Raw genomic sequence first — 18,909 nt, 5'->3', positions numbered from 1 at the left:
CATGCGAAGGCCCTTAGGAGGGAAAGAGCTTCGTGCACACGTGTGAAGACCTGACACAGCCTAATGGCTGCCGCCGAGGTTTTATGTCGTATTATAGGGCCATGGTTTGAGGTCATTAGAATTGAAACGATTTAAATATTTCTAAAAGGAAATTCTCACCATGCCCAGGATTCCGCGGCATTTCTGAAGGCACTTGATAAGTAAATTTTCAAAAAATTCTCAGAGAGGGGGCGGGGCCGCGAGCGGCAAGGAAGAGGATGAGCCTGCGGTGCCTGGTGCCCCGGGCTGAGTGGCTCGGGGCCCTGAGCCATTCCTGAAGCCATGCGCTGCCCGGGACATTGGCGACCCCGCGTCCGGCATGGACAGCTGCAAGCCCAGCCCCCTCATCAAGCCCTTTGGGGCTCGGAAGAAGCGGAGCTGGTATCTTACCTGGAAGCATAAACTGACGAACCAGCGGGCCCTGAGGAGATTCTGTCAGGCAGGGGCCGTGCTTTTCCTGCTGGTGACTGCCATTGTCAACATTAAGTTGATCCTGGACACTCGCCGAGCAATCAGTGAAGCCAATGAAGACCCAGAGTCAGAGCAAGACTGTGACGAGGCTCTAGGCCACCTGGAGCCCCCACCGCACAGAGGCAGCAGTCCTCGTCAGGTCCACGACAAGGAGGCGTACTCGAGCTGCAGCAGAGAATGCGTGGCAGTAGATGGCACCACGGTGCTGGAGGACGAGGCCTGGGAGCAGGGTCGGAGCAGTTATGTCATCATCCTCAACGAGGCCACAGGCCATGTGATGATGAAGAGTGTGTTTGACACGGGATTACCTCAGGAGGATGAGGCCGTGGTACTATTTCTCACCATGATCCGTCCGCCCGGCGGAGTGCTCATCTGCGCGGTTAAAGTGAGGGATCCTTCCACCTTAAAGACACAACCAAGCCTCTGCTGAGGAGCCTGGGCAGCCAGACTGGCCCTTCCCTGGGCTGGAGGGACTCCTGGGCCTTCGTGGGATAAAAAGGATGTCCTATCCACAGGGAGAAACGTTCGAAGTCACCTGCCCACTTTTCCTGCGGGTATCCCGTCCTGCGGAAGACAGATATGCTGCTAAACTCAGATGAAGAGGCAGAGTGCCTGCCACTGGGCAGGCATGGAGCCGAGCCATCGTCGCAGGCACTTCTGCAGCAAAATTGAGGGCTATAGGAGTGAGTGTAGCCGCAAGGACCCCACACCCATTGAGTTCAGCCCTAACCCACTCCCAGACAACAAGGTCCTCAACGTGCCCGTAGCTGTCGTTGTGGGGAACCGACCCAACTACCTGTACAGGATGCTGTGCTCTCTGCTCTCAGCCCAGGTAGGGATGGGGGTGGGGTAGAAGAGATAACAATATTTGGTGGCAGACATGCTAATAGTGGTGGTGGGGATGGTGTATGGAAGAAAAGATATTCGTGAAGGGAACCAAAAAGAAATAGATATGCATGAGGAGAACCAGGAGAGGTGAATACAGAAGAGTGTAGAATATTTCAAGAAGGAGCATGTGATCAATAGTGTCAATGCAGAAAAGGTACAATGAAAATAAGGAGGGGCAGCATCAATTAATTTTGGCAATTGGCACATTTATATCCTTCATGTGAGCAGCATTTTAGGAATAGTAATTGGTAGTAGAAAGACAAGTGGGTTGAGGAGTGAATAGGAACAAGGAAGAAGAGACAGTGAATGTAGATTACTTTGGGAGAATTTTGGATGAATAGGGGAAAAAAAGATTAATTCTATTTATATCCACCTCAATTCTTCTTTGTCCTCATACCCATGAATCTTCATTACTTTTAACAGGACTATTATAATAATCACTGCCCTCTAGGGATGAAAGAAAGAAAAAGAAGGCGGCTATCAGTAACAATGGCAACTTAACGACAATGGCAATGATAATATTTAATTCCCACAGCAACCCACTTATGTAGGCCCTATTTTTATTCAACTTTTTGTAGGTGAACAAACTGAGACTAAAAGTGGCATAGTGATTTTATCAAAGTCATACAGCTTGTAATACAAAAATGATTGCTGTGCACCTCGAGATCAAATTTTGTGTAACCCAGAGTCAGCTTGGTTCATTCTACCTCTCAGGAATAAGACTGCCTTGAAGGTTCAGGAATTTTCCTTTTCTAGACCCACCTCTACTGAATTTTAAGTCTTGATTCTGTGTTACGAAGTTTTTCTTTCCTGTCTGATCTGTACTAGCTCAGATGAGGACCTCAACCCTTTTTCTTTAATTTTAACCAGAAAGAACCCCATTCCATGTGTATTGAAAGGACACACTTTACAGAAAGTTTGCTTAGGTGGAGAGCAGGAAGTAATATCATAACAAAGAAAACAACTTTGTCTTTGATATTTTGGGTTTTTTTAAATTCTTTGGACAATTCTGCCAGTTTAAGCTCTTCCTTTTCTCTGTGTTGTTTGATTCCATCTCTCTCTTACTCTTCTCATTGCTACTTTTAAGACCCCAAATTCTGGCTTATTATCTTTTTTTCTACAGAAAAAAGTAATTTTGTTCTAGCATTTTCATTAAATCTTCTTCAGTCCCCTTTCCCTGGTGTTTTTCCTTCCTATTCCAAGTGACTTAAAGTCACATATCTTTATTTATTTTCCTAAATAAGGAAAGTTTCTTTTCTAAAAAGAACTTTGTTTTCAGTGAATAAAAATACACTCTTTTTCATTCAGTTATACATGTAAAAGGTTTTGGTCATGAATCTTTTTATATATAATCACAATTGATTAAATCAGTTGTTTTTGCTGACTATAGCCATATGTAAGGCTTCATAATCACAAATGTGACCTCAAAATAGCTAAAGCAAAATTGGTAAACTGCCAAAATTCATGGTTAACAATTTAATTATTTCTCTAATTGAATATATGTTTAATGACATTTCCAATTTATGATTTAGTACAAACATGAACTTTGTGAGAACCCATAGATCTAGAATTTGAATAAAAGTATACTTAATATAAGCCACAGTATAGGAAAGCAGGAAGTAAAACAATACTGAAAGAAAAAGGTAGTCCCTAAGCGATAGTATTCTCTTATGTTGATGATTCCATCATATACATAAGAAATAGAAGTGACCATCAACATATTCTCTGTCTCCATGAGATCAATTGATTTAAAATTTAGCTCCCACATATAAGTGAGAACATGTGAGATTTGTCTTTCTGTGCTTGGCTTATTTCACTCACCATGGAGTGAGAAAAATGACAATTTACTTTCAAGTTCAGTTGAAATCTACATGAGGTCTAGAATCGTTTATTCGTTACTGGACCCCCAGTGCTTGAGGAGAGCCTGGCTGATACTAGCCACTATGTAAATATCTGTTGAGCGGCTAAGGTTTAGTTCTCATATAAAAAATAAATTTTGGGATTTAAGATCATTTTGACCCAATAATTCTCATACTTCTCCAATAATTTTAAGTTAGGTTCAGATGGCTAGGGAAGTTAGGAAAGATATTTAACAGCTTCGATAAATGAAACTAAAGTAACATCTACCAAATCACTATAATATTTAATTTGGATAGTATAACAATTATAATATGTCAAAACAGACCAAGAGGAATTAAAATATGAAATTGATCTCCAGAGAGGAAGAATCTGTTAATGTTTACTGCATTACGCTGTGTTTATGTTTTATCAATGTCATCTCATTTAATCCTTTGCAACGTAGGTAGGTGTGGCAGGCAAAATAATGCAAACCCCCCAGCACCAAAAGATGTCCACATCCTAATCTCCTGAACTTGTGAATATGTTACTTTACATATTCAAAATATTCATTTTGAAGATGTGATTAAGTTCAGGATCTTGAGATGGGGAGTCAGGTCTAATCTATTCACACGAATCCTTAAAAGTCGAGAAACTTTCCTGATTGTAGTCAGTTAAGGAAAGGTACAGTGGTGCTGAATTTGAAGAGGAAGGGATACATCCAGGATGTAAAGATCCAAATGGTATTTAGAAGCAGAAAGGGCAAGGAAACAGATTATTCCTAGAGCCTCCAGAAAGAAATGCAGCACGGTTGACACCTTGATTTTCACAGGAGACCCATGTCAGATTTAACCTGTTGTATTCATTTCCTATCCCTCTTATAACACATTACCACAAAGTTTATAGCTTTAAAACAACACAAATTTATTATTCTACAATTCTGGATGTCAGAATTCTGAAATTGATTTTACCAGGCTTAACTCAAGATGTCAGCACTGGCCAGCAATTGCACCCCTCCAACCTCTGCTTCCATCTTCTTCTTCTTTGACTCTGACCCTCTAGCTTCCCTTTCATAAAGCCCCTTGTGATTACATTGGGCCCACATATAATCCAGAATAATCTCCCCATCTCAGAATCCTTAACTTTATCACATTTGGAAAGTCCCTTTTATCATATAAGACAAAACAGTCACAGGTTCTGGTGATAAGGATGTAGACATATTTAGAGGGCTGTTATTCTGTGTACCACACCTACAGAATAAAATTATGTATACTGTTAAAAATGTATACTGTGAAAGTCACTACACTTGTGGTAATTTGTTATAGCAGCAATTAAAAATTAATGCAGTTGCATTATCCTTAGCATACTGATGAAGAAAAAAAGTTTCATGGAAATTAAATATCTTATCCAGTCATACAACTAAAGAAGGCTGAATTTTCTGAGAGTTACATTGCCTTAGTCCATTTATATTGCTATAAAGGAATACCTGAGGCTGGGTAATTTATAAAGAAAGGAGGTTTATTTGGCTCACAATTGTGTGCAGGCTGTACAAAGCATGGTGCTAGCATCTGCATCTGGTGAGGGCCTCAAGCTGCTTCCATGTATGGTAGAAGGGGAAGGGAAGTTGGTATGTGCTGAGATCATATGATGAAAGAAGGAAAAGAGGGAGAGTGAGGTGCCAGGCTCTTTTTAACAACCAGCTCTTGCAGGAACTAGTAAAACAAAAATTGTCTCATTACCACAAAGCCAGCACCAAGCTATTCATGAAGGATCCACCCCCATCACACAAACACCTCCTACCAGGCCCCACGTCCCAACATTACCACACTGAGAAGTAAATTTCAACATGATATTTAGAGGAGAAAACAAACCACGTCCAAACTACAGCAGTCATCTTTGTTCTAAATACCACACCTAACTTGGACGTTAGCAGAAGTATGAAAATTAGAATATATTACTAAAAACTTCATTTATCCACGGATTCAACTAACATTTATAGAGTGTCCACTATGCACCAGGGCCTGTTCTAGATGAAGGGTGGTCTTGCTTAGTAAGCATCTATCTTCCTAACCTTCCCATTAATAATCCCTAATTTATTAAGCCTAATTTCTATACAAAATAAATTTATTTTAATATTTTCTCTACATCCTGACATTACACTCAAATATTTTATGCAATCTTTCAGAAAAAGTTACACTGAAAACCATATTTGGAAGTTAGAAAGTGAAGTGGAGACTTATAAGATAAATCAGAAGGCTACTTCTGGGCTGCTAGAGTAGCTTCCTAAGAGCACCTTCTCCAATCCATTATTGTCTTAGTTTGGGTACACGGGGAAGAGACTCTGAGACAAAAATTTACATGTAGGAGTTTTCATGAAGAGTGTTCTTAGGAACAAGATTTATAAGAAAGTGAAGAGAGGAGCATAGGGAAGAAGGGGAAACTGAACTGTTACAATGGCAGCAGGGGACTGAGGAGATCACACAGGGAGTCCTAGAGCTGAGTTGACCCTTCATATGTGCCTGGGAAAAAGGGCTGAGTCCCTAAAACCCCATATTGACCAGTCATTGGATGCAGGGCTGATCCCAAGGAGAGGGCATGACCATTTGTAAGGCAGGTCCCATTGGGTTAAGACAATCACTAGAGAGGTACTCAACTCTGAGCCAACAGCGGCCGATACTCCTGGAAGCTGGGGAAATGAGTAACTAGATCATGAAGGAGAGATCTGAGCAGTTCACCACAGTGTCCATTCATTCTACCCTCTGCATAATTTAAGTCAAATTAATTTTTATAATAAGTTTGCCCCATTTAAGATCAGCTCATAAGTTCTCTTTTCCTGATAAAACTTGTGAGAGGAAGATTAGTGGGAGAAACTACAGCTTTCCCATAACTTCTGATCTTATATCTGCCATCAATACTTATCATCTCCCTCTTCCACAATCCACTCTAGATTCCCTTTACTCTCAGCCAGCACCACTACTGGTCTAGGTGGATTACCTTGTGGGGCAGCTCAGAGTCTTATCCCTGAGTCCCTGGACACCATCCTCTTCTCAGACCATATCTGCTCTAATTGTATACTTATCACCAAAACTGGCCAGTGCACACCAAGAAATGCCCTGATGGAACAGTTGGGAGCCAGATGTATTCTTCCTGCCTCCATTATATAACATCAGCTTTCCCTCCCTGTGGTAATCAGGGTTCATTATCCTTGCCAACAGAGTGACTTCTTTCTGTTCTCTTTCCACAAGGCACCTGAAGTGACCAGACAGCAGCCATAGCTTCAGTTTGAACCCGATTTGTGCTATTTCTCCTGGTAGACGCATTCCCCTTCAGAGAATAAGAACTCTAGTTTTTCAGAACCTAAAATGTGGTGTCAGGAAGCATAAATTCTCCCAGTTGGTCACTGGGAATAATGATAAGTGGGACCACTCCTACCTTCACCTTTTGGTTTCTGGATTCATGAAGTCTACATCCCCATAGTAACAATTGCCTTTGAGTGCATACTGTATCTTAGAGGAAAACACCACATTCTCACAGAGTATCATTTCTAATTGGGTGTCTTAGCTGCAGCTTTAAGATGTTGTTCCATTGCTCTATAAGACTGGCAGCTTCTAGGTAAAGCAATTTGTGAAGTAGTGTTGCACTTTCTTTGCTACAAACAGAGTCCCTTGCTCCCAAGTGAAGTTATGTGAGATACCATGTCAGTGGATCATACACACTCTGTCAGCACACAAATAGTGTTGGTTGAGGCTTAGTCGCAGGAAATGCAAACACATGCCCAGAGTATGTAGTGTTGATCCTGGACCTTCTCTGAGACCCAGTGAAAGCTAAAATCTTCCAGTTACTTGTGAATGGGTCTGAGTAGTATTCCTAAGTGATGGGAATTATGAGTTGTAATAATTTGTCCTATACTTTTGAGGGGATGCCCCAGCAATCCCCAGACTACTCTCCAGGTGGTGTAATTAACCAAAAGGTTTTTGTAGGGTTTACCCCACCACTAGGAATGCCATAATTAACTATTTCCATAGCTTTCTGTGAGTCAGCACACACACACACACTCTCTTGCACATGCATATGCACATGCACTTCTCTGATATTGCCACTCATTACCTTGCTTCAGATGGTTATGTACTATTACCTGGCTTCTATTATTTCACAATCCTACCATTTCCATTGCTATTAGGGAGCCCAGTTCTTTATCACCATCTCCTATCATCAGCCATAATCTACAGAGGACAGCCACCACTGAGCTTCTTAGTGATGCTGATTCCTTCCACCAGAACATTTCTTATTGCTTTGGAAAATGGAGTGTCCTCTAGGCTTACCTAGTACATCTCTCCAGCATGGTCTTTGAGTCTTTTGATTTCTTCTTCCATTGTCTGCCACAGAAACTCTGGCATTTCTACTTCATTAAGCATGGACCATTGCCTTCTCCAAGCCCCTAAGAACCAACTTAGCTGCATTTTAGTAGCATTTCCTGGGTCTTTGACAAAGTGTTAAATCTTATATCAAAATAAAGCACCCCCACTTCAATAAACTATCTTATCTAAATATGTTCTGTTATCCCTGGACTCAGTTATCCCCAGAATCCAGTCCTATACATTTTCTCCAGGCTCTTGCTGATGTATGTTGACTAGGTCCTTTCTTTTCTACAGAAGGTCCAGCATTTACTACAGCTGGGTTATGTTGATACTTGAAAGGAGGAGAGAAGGAGGAGAGCATGTGTTGTCTACATTGTCTTGAAGAAGCAGGTAGAGCACTAGTCTTCAACAAGGAAGAGTGGGCCACTTTTGCGGGCTGTGTTCAGGTCAATGTGGGGATGCAGGTTTTCAAGTATGTTGACTCGAATGTCCCCATCCCAGATCTCAGGATTCCATACCTTCCCAATAAAGTTTTGACCTGGATATAGTAGGGCAGATATGCCCTCATAATTAAGTCTTAGGCCTAATTTTCAGTAGGTTCTGTGCTTCATTTAGAGAAGATGAATCTACTCCTATGAATTTACCTTTATTCAACTTAAGCAATAAACACGTGGATCATTATTACTTTCAACATCTATATCCTTGAAATTTTGAACTATTGTAATTCCTTTATCTGATTCAACTTCCTCCTCTTATAGCTGAACCTATTGATCTTATTTTACAACCCAACGTAATTTAATGTTGAATCTATTATTCTTTCATAGTTTCATTTCCTTCCCAATCTAGTCTAAACCCCATTTCAACTCTTTTCTTACCAGCTTTCACAATTCTCAAGGCCCTCCCAACTTTTACCATAACAAATTCTTCAATATGCAACCTTGAAGAACCAAAGTATCCGTTCTCTTATTTCTTTCTGCCAGAATATTGCACACTATCCTGGAGAAAAATCACATAACAGTAGAGATCAGCTACAAGAAATTTGTAACTTTCATCTGTAATAGTCATCAACGTTTTCCACCCATCATTTTACTCACCATTATCTCATAGTTTTCTTTGTCAATGAAACAAAGTTGCTTCAACCCAAATCTAATATAATTAATCCCTTGTTCCCAATAGATAATATAACTCCCTTCTTTGTAACAATTAAAGAAACAAACTTGAGTCCTTCTGATATTTTCTCCATGAGCTTACCTCCTACATGTGAACTATAACATTATTAGGACTTTCTTCCTCAGTAAGAAAAAGTGATATTTATGTTCTTTTGAGCACAAGCACCCTCATCTGCAATTTATATTTAGGACCTTTCTAACAACAATAATAATAATAGCTTTTATCTATTTAATGTTTACCATGTGCCAGTCACTAGGCTAAGCACTTTAAATTATTATAGCATTTAATCTTCACAACAACCCTAAATTATCCCTTTTAAATAAGCAACAAAACTGAGGTTTTCCCAAGGTTACACAATATTAAAAGATAAATCTAAGTTTCAAATGTTAGTGTTCTGGTACCAGATCACACATGATTAGCATTGACCTATATTGTCTCTCCTCTCTTGCTTATTCCCAATCTATTCCTATTCTCTTATTCCTTCCTTTTAATCTCTAAACATGCTAAAATATTTTATCCTAAAACTACCTTTTTCCAGTTTCAATCTCCCTTCAAATTACCAGTCTAGCTTCTTCTACTCCTCTGCCACCCAGATCCTAAAAAAAATAAGATAATTTACACTTTCTGCCTCTACTTTCTCATCTCCAATTCCTTCATCAACCCTCTACAGTATGCCTTATTCTTTCATCACTCTAATAAAATTGTCATCAATAAATTCCTTGAAAACAAGTAGTCTCCTGTCAACCTCATGCTCCTCAACCTCTCTACAGTATTTGATTCTTTTCTCATTCTACAGTCTCCTTTTGACTCATGATACCATCCTCTCTGGCTTTCCTTTAAATTCTTACATTCACTACTTCTTAGCTTTATTTCTTGTTCTATACTTTTTGCTAAAATATTGGCCTGCTTGCCCTTTTCTCCCATTATCCCTCCCCTTCGTATACATTCCAGTAAAATACTTAAAGAGCTGATCACTGCCCTGAAGAAGCTTATTAACTAGCTCACTGAGAAGTATGTATAATCGTCCAAACACATTTACAGAACCTGAAGTGACGAGACATAAATCACTATGCAAAGTATTATAGTACATTAAGTGTTTGAGGAAGCACAGGATGAAAGATTTAATTGTTAGGATAATTCATTATGGTATATTTCTCAGAGGATCTAGGTGTTGAAGAAACTGAAGTAAAGAGATTCTCTTATCTACTTAACTTGAAAAAGGTGATAATTCATTTTTTCCCCATTCTCAAAGAAAGCCAAAGAAAACAATTCAACAAGATGTTTTAGCAATAAATCCTGGGTGTTTAATGACCCTTCAGCTGTTTTCACTTAGTCATCCATGAAATCATGAAAAGAATGTCTGGTTAAGTGCAAATCCAGTCTTTACCAGCACTTTGAACATAATTTACATCATGACTAATTGAATAATATCTGCTCAGCTTTCACCAAATGCTGAAATGGATAGACTTGAAGATAGCTAAATATTCTTTTCATGGATGACTTATTAATGTGCTCAAAACCATTGTATGGATTCCACATGATTTTTTTCTTCTCAGCACAGTGTTATAAGCATCCAGAGTTGGCGTCACACAGAGTTGATTCAAATCTCTATATGGCCTTTTATTAGCAATTCAACTTTATATTTATTACTTGAACTGAGTTGGTAATTTTTTCATATATATGGTAGGAACAATTATACACAGATAATAATTACAAAATATCGTTGTGAGAATCAATGAGATAATTTGTATGAAAGAGCCTGACCCAAAGAGGGTGCTCACTAAATGTCGATCTCTTTCTTTCTTCCATCTCCAGTGCAAATTGGGAATATTTTTATTTTTGACTGTTTTACCTATACATTTATATAGAAAATAGAGGAAATAAAGCATTAGTTTTGAAAAAGAATTTTTAAATAAGGTTATTTCCAATTTGTTGGCATTATGAATGTGCAGCAATATGCCTTGCACCTCTCTCTAGCATATTGTGTTTGACATTCCCAAGAAAACTTAAATACATATATCTTCCATTGAAGTCATTGTGTGCTATCACTGTAAGAGTTATGATAGAAATAATTACAAAGATATTGCCAATCTATCACTATGATGGCTCTGCACACTTTTCTGCTGCTTATTCTTTCTTTTCTGTTCTATTTAAAGAAATATTACATGGTTCTTTTTACTATAAAGAAGATAGTAAAAATTAGAAATTCAAGTAGGAAAATGTGCCAGGAAAATTATTCATAGGTAAACTCAGTGAATATTATAATTTGGAAAAATATATAAGTGTTGTGGAAGTCCATATAAAATATGGAAACGACCTTTGCAGATAAAATGGTTAAGTTACCAAGATATCCCTAAGACCTAGTAAGAATAAGATGCTGTTATGGAGAAGGATTAAAATCAATAGCCACTGAGGAGCTCTAAGGTAGGCTAAGGTTAATTTAGTCATAAAATTAGTGGTTCTTGGGGAAAATAATGAATGTGTTTTCTTTTTTTGTCCACTGAAAACGGCCATATAGGATACCCTGCAGAAACAGAGATGTCTATTTTTCTAGAAGAGAAAGAAGTGGATTTGAAGGAGATCAATACTGCTTGAAGAGCAGCAGAAACATGTAAGTTATAATACCAAGTCCATTTAGGATTCATTCCAAAGGTGAAGGAAGTGGCAAATGTTAGGAAAAGTTTGTATCAGCTATATTTCATGTCTTCCTATAAATTGGGGTGGGACCTACAATCTACAGAAAAATGAATGTAGCTCTGTATAGAAAAGGACCTTTAAAACCATAATGTAGGTCTTGTTACTTTTATTTTCAGAGAGCAGCAGTCTTATAGAATGTGCTAGAATTTTTTTCTCTCTGACCCATTATATCTCACAGTTTTCAGTTTTCAGCTCTAAATGGTATGTCTCCTCAGCAATTTCTAAATTTTTAAACTTAAGATTGCTTTGCATTTAAGATGCTTTGGCAAGGGACGTAATGAGAATGTTAAATCTGAGCAAAATTTCTTGAAGTTCTAAATGAGGCCATCAAAGAGAACATTCACCATATGGAACCAGTGATTGATCTGAAGCCTGGAGTCTTGCTTTTAATCTCTTGTTTCCCAGCAAAGAGAAATTTTGTAGAATCTTCTCTCTTCTTAAAGACTTAAACTAAAATACATAGTTAAAATAGAAGCACTATACTTTATGTATATTTACAGAACAGATAGTAGTACATTTTTATCCAGATCCCAGTAAGGAGGGAAGGCCCTGTAAATGGCACTCCTTAGTTGGGGTTCCTGTTCTGTTACTACTCCTAGGTTCATTGCTGAATAGAGATCCAGTGTGAAAAATCATAACCATTGCCAATTATCCAATGTCAAATAAAATGGCATCCTAGGTTCATTTTGAATTTAATAAACTTGCCATGGAAATATGTTTAACTGTTCTTTATGAATCCTGCTGCTGTTTTTTGTATCCTGAGTATATCTTATCTTTTCAATTACAATTATAAGCAACAATATGTAAAATTTAAAAAGACTGCCTCCAGAAGATTCAACAGGAAAAACATATGCACATGAGCTGAGAGCAGTTAGTTAACCTATTAGAGAATTATTTATTGAACACCTTCCCATATTGGTCCTGTGGTAGATATGAAAGATGTAAAACTGAGGGAAACATGATTCCTGCCTATGACAAATATTTTCCAAAAATAGCAGCAACAATACCACCTAACCTATATGCTTATTTTTTACTATGTGACTTTGATATTCCTCCTATCAGAAGATAGGGTCTATGTCTCCTTCCCTTGAGCTTGGTCGGCTTCTGCCTCAACAAAGACAGTATGTCAGAAGTGATGTAATGTGATTTTCAGGGCAATGCCCTAACAGTGCCATGTTCTTCTGCCTTACTCACTTGAGACACTTGCTCTGGGGGAAGCCAGATGCCATGTAAGCAGTCCAGCAAGCCCAAAAAGGTCAACATGGAGAGACTACATAGAGAGATCCCAAGATTATGTAGAGGGACATTAAAATAAAAGGAAGGAGAAAGAGAGAGAGGAAAGAGAAAGAGATGGGGGAAGAGAGACCTAATCAGCTCCCAGCTGCTCCAACTCCCTATGTTTCAGCTCCATCTACTGTCTGAGTAAACTAAGTAAGAGTCTGTTATAGACTGAATTGTACCTCCTCTCATTCATTTGTTGAAGCCCTAACCTCCGAAGTGAGTGTATTTGGAGATAGGGCCTTCAATAAGGTCATAAGAGTAGGGCCCTAATCCAATCAGGATGAGTGTCCATATAAGAAGAGAGACACTAGATCAATCTCTCTCTCTCTCGCGTGCGCTCTCTCTCTCTCTCTCTCTCTCTCTCTCTCTCCCCCCTTCTCTCTCTATCTCTCCATACGTGCATATAAAAAAGTCCATGTGACGACACAGTGAGAAATTGGTATCTGAAAGCCAGGAATAAAAAGGCATCACCAGAAACCAATCCTGCTGGCACCTTGACCTTGGACTTCTTGTTCTGATAGTGCATGAAGACTAATAAAGACTTTGATCTAGAATCATACAGCTAAGACATTCCCAAGTTCCTGACCCACAAAAATAATGCAAGGTAATAAAATGGTGATCCTCATTTTAGGTCACTGAGTTCTGGTGTGATTTGTAACACAGAAATAGACAATTGTAACACTGCCCTTGAGGTGCTTATTGTTTATCAGGGGAGATAAAATATATAACTAATTATATATTAAAATGCTATGTTAGTTTTATATCAAATTCTATATACTAGGAGGTAAGGAAAGGGATAATAGAAGGTTTTTTGAACTGCAAATTATTTAATATTAAATAATTGGCCAGAGTGGATAGACCAGAATAATGGAAGCTTAGTTGGGTTCAAAGTGGAAAAAGAGAGAAATCATTGAAGACTCACGTGGGTGATGCTATGGACTGAGCTGTGTTTCCCCAAGAGTCATACGTTGAAGTCCTAACCTCTCATGTGACTGTTTTGGAGATAGGGCCATTAAACTGAAATGGTTGAATGAGGTCGTAAGGGTGGAGTCCTGATCTGATACAGCTGACGTCCTTATGAGACGAGGAAGAGATAGCAGAGCTCTCTCTCCATCATGTGAAGACCCAGTGAGAAGGCAGCTATCTACAAGCCAGGAAGAGAGTCCTCACCAGAACCAGAACCCAATCATGCTGTCACCTTGATCTTGGATTTCTAGCCTCTAGAACAGTGAGGAAATACATTTCTGTTGTTTAAGTCACCCTATCTATGGCATTTTGTTATGGCAGCCCGAGTTTACTATATAAGTGACTTCATAGTTTTTTTCAGGACTTAACTAAATTGAGCACCAAATCCTTAGTAGATGTGAAGAAAAATAAAAATATGTGTATCAATTGTTTGATCTGCACAATAGTCTATGAGCAACCCAAAGCAGGAATTATGTAAAGTGTCTCCAGCACCTAGATCGTGGCCTGTTCTGAGCCATAGTAATTGCCATAAAAAAGGGAGAGAGTGAGGACAACCTGGTGAAAACTAAAATCTTTCAATGATATAGAACCCAATATCTTCTAGTAGAAACTCTAAGATAACCCAAAGAAAGGAGTTGTCCAGAAAGAAAAGGTGGAACTAATCAAGTAATAGACTGGGACCTGCCCAAACAGAGGAAGCTTCTACGAATCACTGGGTTAACCAGCATAGGCATATGTAAAAATCTCGTTTTATTTGTGCCTGTGCTTTAGGCCACTCATTCTCAAAACTTTCTTCCTACTCATTATTCCCTAATAATTATTCAATGCTGATAGAACTATTTGTTGTGATCAGTCTGGGGTGCGTGGCCTCCCCCTAGTTCCCACCTTGCTTTCTAGCCTCCAACAGCTTTTTCTCTACTGGCTTCAGTGTTTCTCCATAGGCTTGCCTGTACTTGCTGTTCAATCCTTAAATATTAATCCGTATCTAGTTTTGGACACTTTTAAATGTACAGAGTATAAATAAATACATCTCACTCAAGTCTTTTTAAGAGAGTCTAAAACGTGTTAAAGACCAACTACATGCAAAATAATCATTAAACAGAGAAAGGCCATTAATTGTGGACTTAAAAATTCAAAGGGGAGTGTAAAGCAGGAAATAAAAGATAAGCAGAAATAGAAATTCACGTCCAAGATCTCACAGCACATTTTTCTTTGTCTTTGTGATTGTAAGCACTCATTTATAAGAAATAGATTCTTTAGTGAACTTACTCTAGACCCAATTTTCAGCTGCCTTTTTTACTATAATCCAATGTCAAGGTGGAAAGATAGACGAGGCCAATTCTTAATGCCCCTGGCTTCTGCTCCTTTGATTCCACAACTCTAGGGCAGATTTGGACTTGCCAGTTTGATTGTGTATAGGGTTTCATGGGTGAAAAATTGAACTAGAACATCAGTTTTCTTTAGCCTGAATATTACTTTATAGTGGTTTGCTATTTAACCTTATGTGTAACTTGAGCAGTCATAATCCACAATTTCCCCAAGAGGGAGTTACTGTTTAATGAGATAGTACTAGGTTTCTGAATTTACTTTTTAGATACATATTTCCTACTGGATCTCTTACTGGATTTCTGCAGCAGTGAAACCTACTTGAATGTGGATTATATATGAGAAATGCATATTTTTTTCTGAATACAACTCAATTCCAAATGTGTGATAAGAGTTGAGTCCTAGGACGATGAGTAGTATCAGCAAGATGGCTAACTAGAGGTGACTGGTGCTTATTCCTCCCACAAAAAAAATCCCAAAACAATAAATAAACAACTAAAATTCAACATAAGAGTCTGAAATAGAGCACTGGAGCATAGCAAGGAACTAGTTAAATCCCTGTGGAGCACAGAAACCCATGATGGGAGAGGGAAGCAAAGCACACTGCCTCTGCCACCTCTTCTTCCCTGTCAGGATCAGCTCAGAGCCATCAGGGACTTCCCCAAGCAGGAAAAAGGTAAACAAAAGGCCCAAGCAGCCTTCATCACAACCTCAGACATCTGCAGTCCTTGCTACAGAAGAATCCAGCAGTCCCCACAGGCCCTGAGCAGAGTTTGATGAGCTGCCTGGAAATCATGTGACTGCTTTGCTCCAGAATAGGAGCTCACATTGTGTACCCTCCCACCCTCAGTAACCCTAACTGCTACAGCCCAGTGCCATCTTGAAGCCAAAGCCACTGCTACAATGCAAGATGTTCTGGAAGCCAATAGTTACTGCATCTCTCCATCTCTGAGGCTTTGCCATCATTCTACCATGTTCACACAGGTGGCTGCAGTATCATGATACCAGCTGTTTGGAGCCTGCACCCAGCAAAATGACCACGACTACAGTGCCCGAGTACACACACGCCCTGCCCTGTAAGGAACTAGCAGTCCTGCACAGTGGTGACACCAAACCTGGGCCAGACAAACCATTATGCATGCATGCCTCTGGCCTGAGAAGCAGCCTGACAGACCCACCTCCAGCAAGCCTGCACCCAAGCCAGCCCCACCAGCACACATGCATGCCCCCAGTCTGAGAAAGAGTCCACCAGACCTGCCCCCAACAAACTCGCCCCTGAGCCATGAGAAGCCCCTCGCCTGAGAAGCAGCCCAGTAAACCTGCCCTCAGCAAGCCTTCCCCTAGAGCAAACCTAGCTACCAATATGTGTGTCCTCAGCTTAAGAAGCAGCCCAAAAAATGCACGCCCGTGAGCATACCCAGAGCCAAATCAGAGAACATGCATGAGCATGTGCCTCTAGCCTGAGAAGGAGCCCAGTGGAGAAGAAACAACCTACAGGATGGGAGAAAAGATTTCCAAACTATACATCTGACAAAAGGTTAATATCCAGAATATACAAAGAACTCAACAGCAAAAAACCTCAAATAATCTAATTAAAAACTGGTGAAAGACCTGAATAGACATTTCTCAAAAGAAAACATAAGCCAACAGTTTTATGAAAAAATGCTCAACATCACTAATCATGGGGGAAATATAAATGAAAACCACAATGAGATATCAACTCCTTCCAGTTAGAATGGTTATTATCAAAAAAACAAAAGATAACAAGTATTGGCAAAGATGTGGAGAAAAAGGAACCCTTATAAGCTGTTGGTGGGAATGTAAATTAGTACAGCTATTATGGAAAACAGCATGGAGGTTCCTCAAAGAATTATAAGTATGATCCCATAACCCCACTACTGAGACTGTATATCCAAAGGAATTGAAATCAGTATGTCAAAGAGATATCTGCACTTCCAAGTTTATTGTAGCACTATTTACAATAGCCAAAATATAGAATCAGCCTAAGTGTCCAACAACAAATGAATAAAGAAAATGTGGCATAATTATGTTATTACTATTCAGCCATAAAAAAAGAATGAAATCCTGACATTTGCAACAACACAGATGAATCTAGAGGACATTATGCACTACATAATGTAGTCATAATGAAATAAGTCAGACACAGAAACAAAAATATCATATGTTCTCACTCATATGTGAAATCTAAAAAAGTGATCTCATAGAAATAATGAACAGAACAGTGGTTACCAGAGACTGGAGAGATCAGAGGAAAGGGATAATAAGGAGAAGGTGGTTAATGGGCACAAAGTTAAATTAGAAAGGAATAATAAGTTCTGGTGTCCTGGTACATAACAGAGTGACTATAGTCAACAATAAGGTATTGTAGATCTCAAAATAGCTAGAAGAGAGTATTATGCATATTCTCACCACAAAGAAATGATAAATGTTGGAGGTAATAGATATGCTAATTACCCTGATTTGATCATTACACCGTGTATCCATGTGTCAAAACATGACATCACACCCTATAAATATGTACAACTATTATGTGTTAATTTAAAAAATTGGACAAATGATCTGAACAGGCATCTCAAAAATGAAGATATACAGATGGCAAATAGGCATGTGAAAAGATGCTCAACATCATATGCCATTAGGGATTTGCAAATAAAAACAATGAGAAACCACTATGCACCTATTGGAACGGCTAAAATAAAAAACAGTAACAATACCAAGTCCTAGAGAGCATGTAGAACAACAGAAACTCTCATTCATTGTTGCTGGGAATACAGAGTGGTACAGACACTTTGGAAGAGGTTAGCAGTTTTGTATGAAATTAAACATCTTAACCTATGTTCCAGCAATCACACTCCTAAGTATTTACCCAAATAAGCTGAAAATTAATGTGCACACAAATCCTGCACACAAGTGTTTATGGTAGTTTTTTTCATAACTTCCAAAACTTGGAAGCAAACAAAATGCCCTTAAATAGATGAATGGATAAAAAAACTGTGATACATCCATAAAATGATATATTATTCAGGAATAAAAAAGAAATGAGCTGTCAAGCTACAAAAAGACACAAAACTTAAATGCATGTTGCTAAGTGAAAGAAGCCAATCCAAAATGTTTACATACTCTATGATTATAGGTATATGATATTCTGGAAAAGGTAAATATGGAGACTGTCAAAAGAACAGTGTTGCTCAGTGTTCTGGAAGGATAGAGGGAAGGGATGAATTGATAGAACGTGATATTTTTAGGAAAATGAATCCATTCTTTAGGACACTTTAATGGTGGAAACATGACATTTTATGTTTGTAGACCCATAGAATATTCAATACGTAGAATGTATCTTAATGTAAACCAAGGACTTTGGTTTGTAATAATGTCTTACCATTGGATTAATTAAATTATCAGTGACAACTGTTACCTGCATACCACACTAATGGAAGATATTAATAATAGTTAAAACTGTGGAGCGAGGGGGAAGAGGGAATATTTGGGAACTCCATTTTCAATTCAATTTTCCTGTAAACCTAAACTGCTCTAAGAAATGAAGTTTATTAATTTTTTCAAAAAGCTCCTGAAAAAAAACCAGTTGAGTCATGCATTGCCAAATAAACTAGTACATTTCTGTGCCCTAACTACAAGCCACATAACAACTCTGAGGTACAGACAAACCCTGAGATAAAATAGGATTGAATCATGGGTGATGAGCTGTGAAGACATTACTTTCCTGTGTTTTTGGTTAAGATAGGTGACATCTGTAGATGGATTAATTTTGGGGTTTTCTATTCTGTTCCATTGGTCTATGTGTCTGTTTTTATTCCAGTACCATGCTGTTTTGGTTACTATGACTTTATAGTATATT

The 18,909-nt window shown here is 38.8% G+C and overlaps 1 pseudogene across 1 annotated transcript; it reads left to right on the top strand.

Annotated features, from left to right (window-relative positions):
• Positions 1-226: 226 nt before the first annotated feature.
• LOC105820987 lies at positions 227-1,080 on the top strand (annotated as a pseudogene). Its single transcript, XR_001138035.1, has 2 exons — positions 227-245; positions 291-1,080. The product of XR_001138035.1 is annotated as a protein O-linked-mannose beta-1,2-N-acetylglucosaminyltransferase 1 pseudogene (transcript).
• Positions 1,081-18,909: the final 17,829 nt, after the last annotated feature.

Source organism: Propithecus coquereli, unplaced genomic scaffold (genome assembly GCF_000956105.1).
Source record: "Propithecus coquereli isolate 6110/MARCELLA unplaced genomic scaffold, Pcoq_1.0 Scaffold550, whole genome shotgun sequence".
Taxonomy (NCBI): Eukaryota; Metazoa; Chordata; class Mammalia; order Primates; family Indriidae; genus Propithecus; species Propithecus coquereli.
This window is presented reverse-complemented; position numbering and strand designations above follow the sequence as displayed.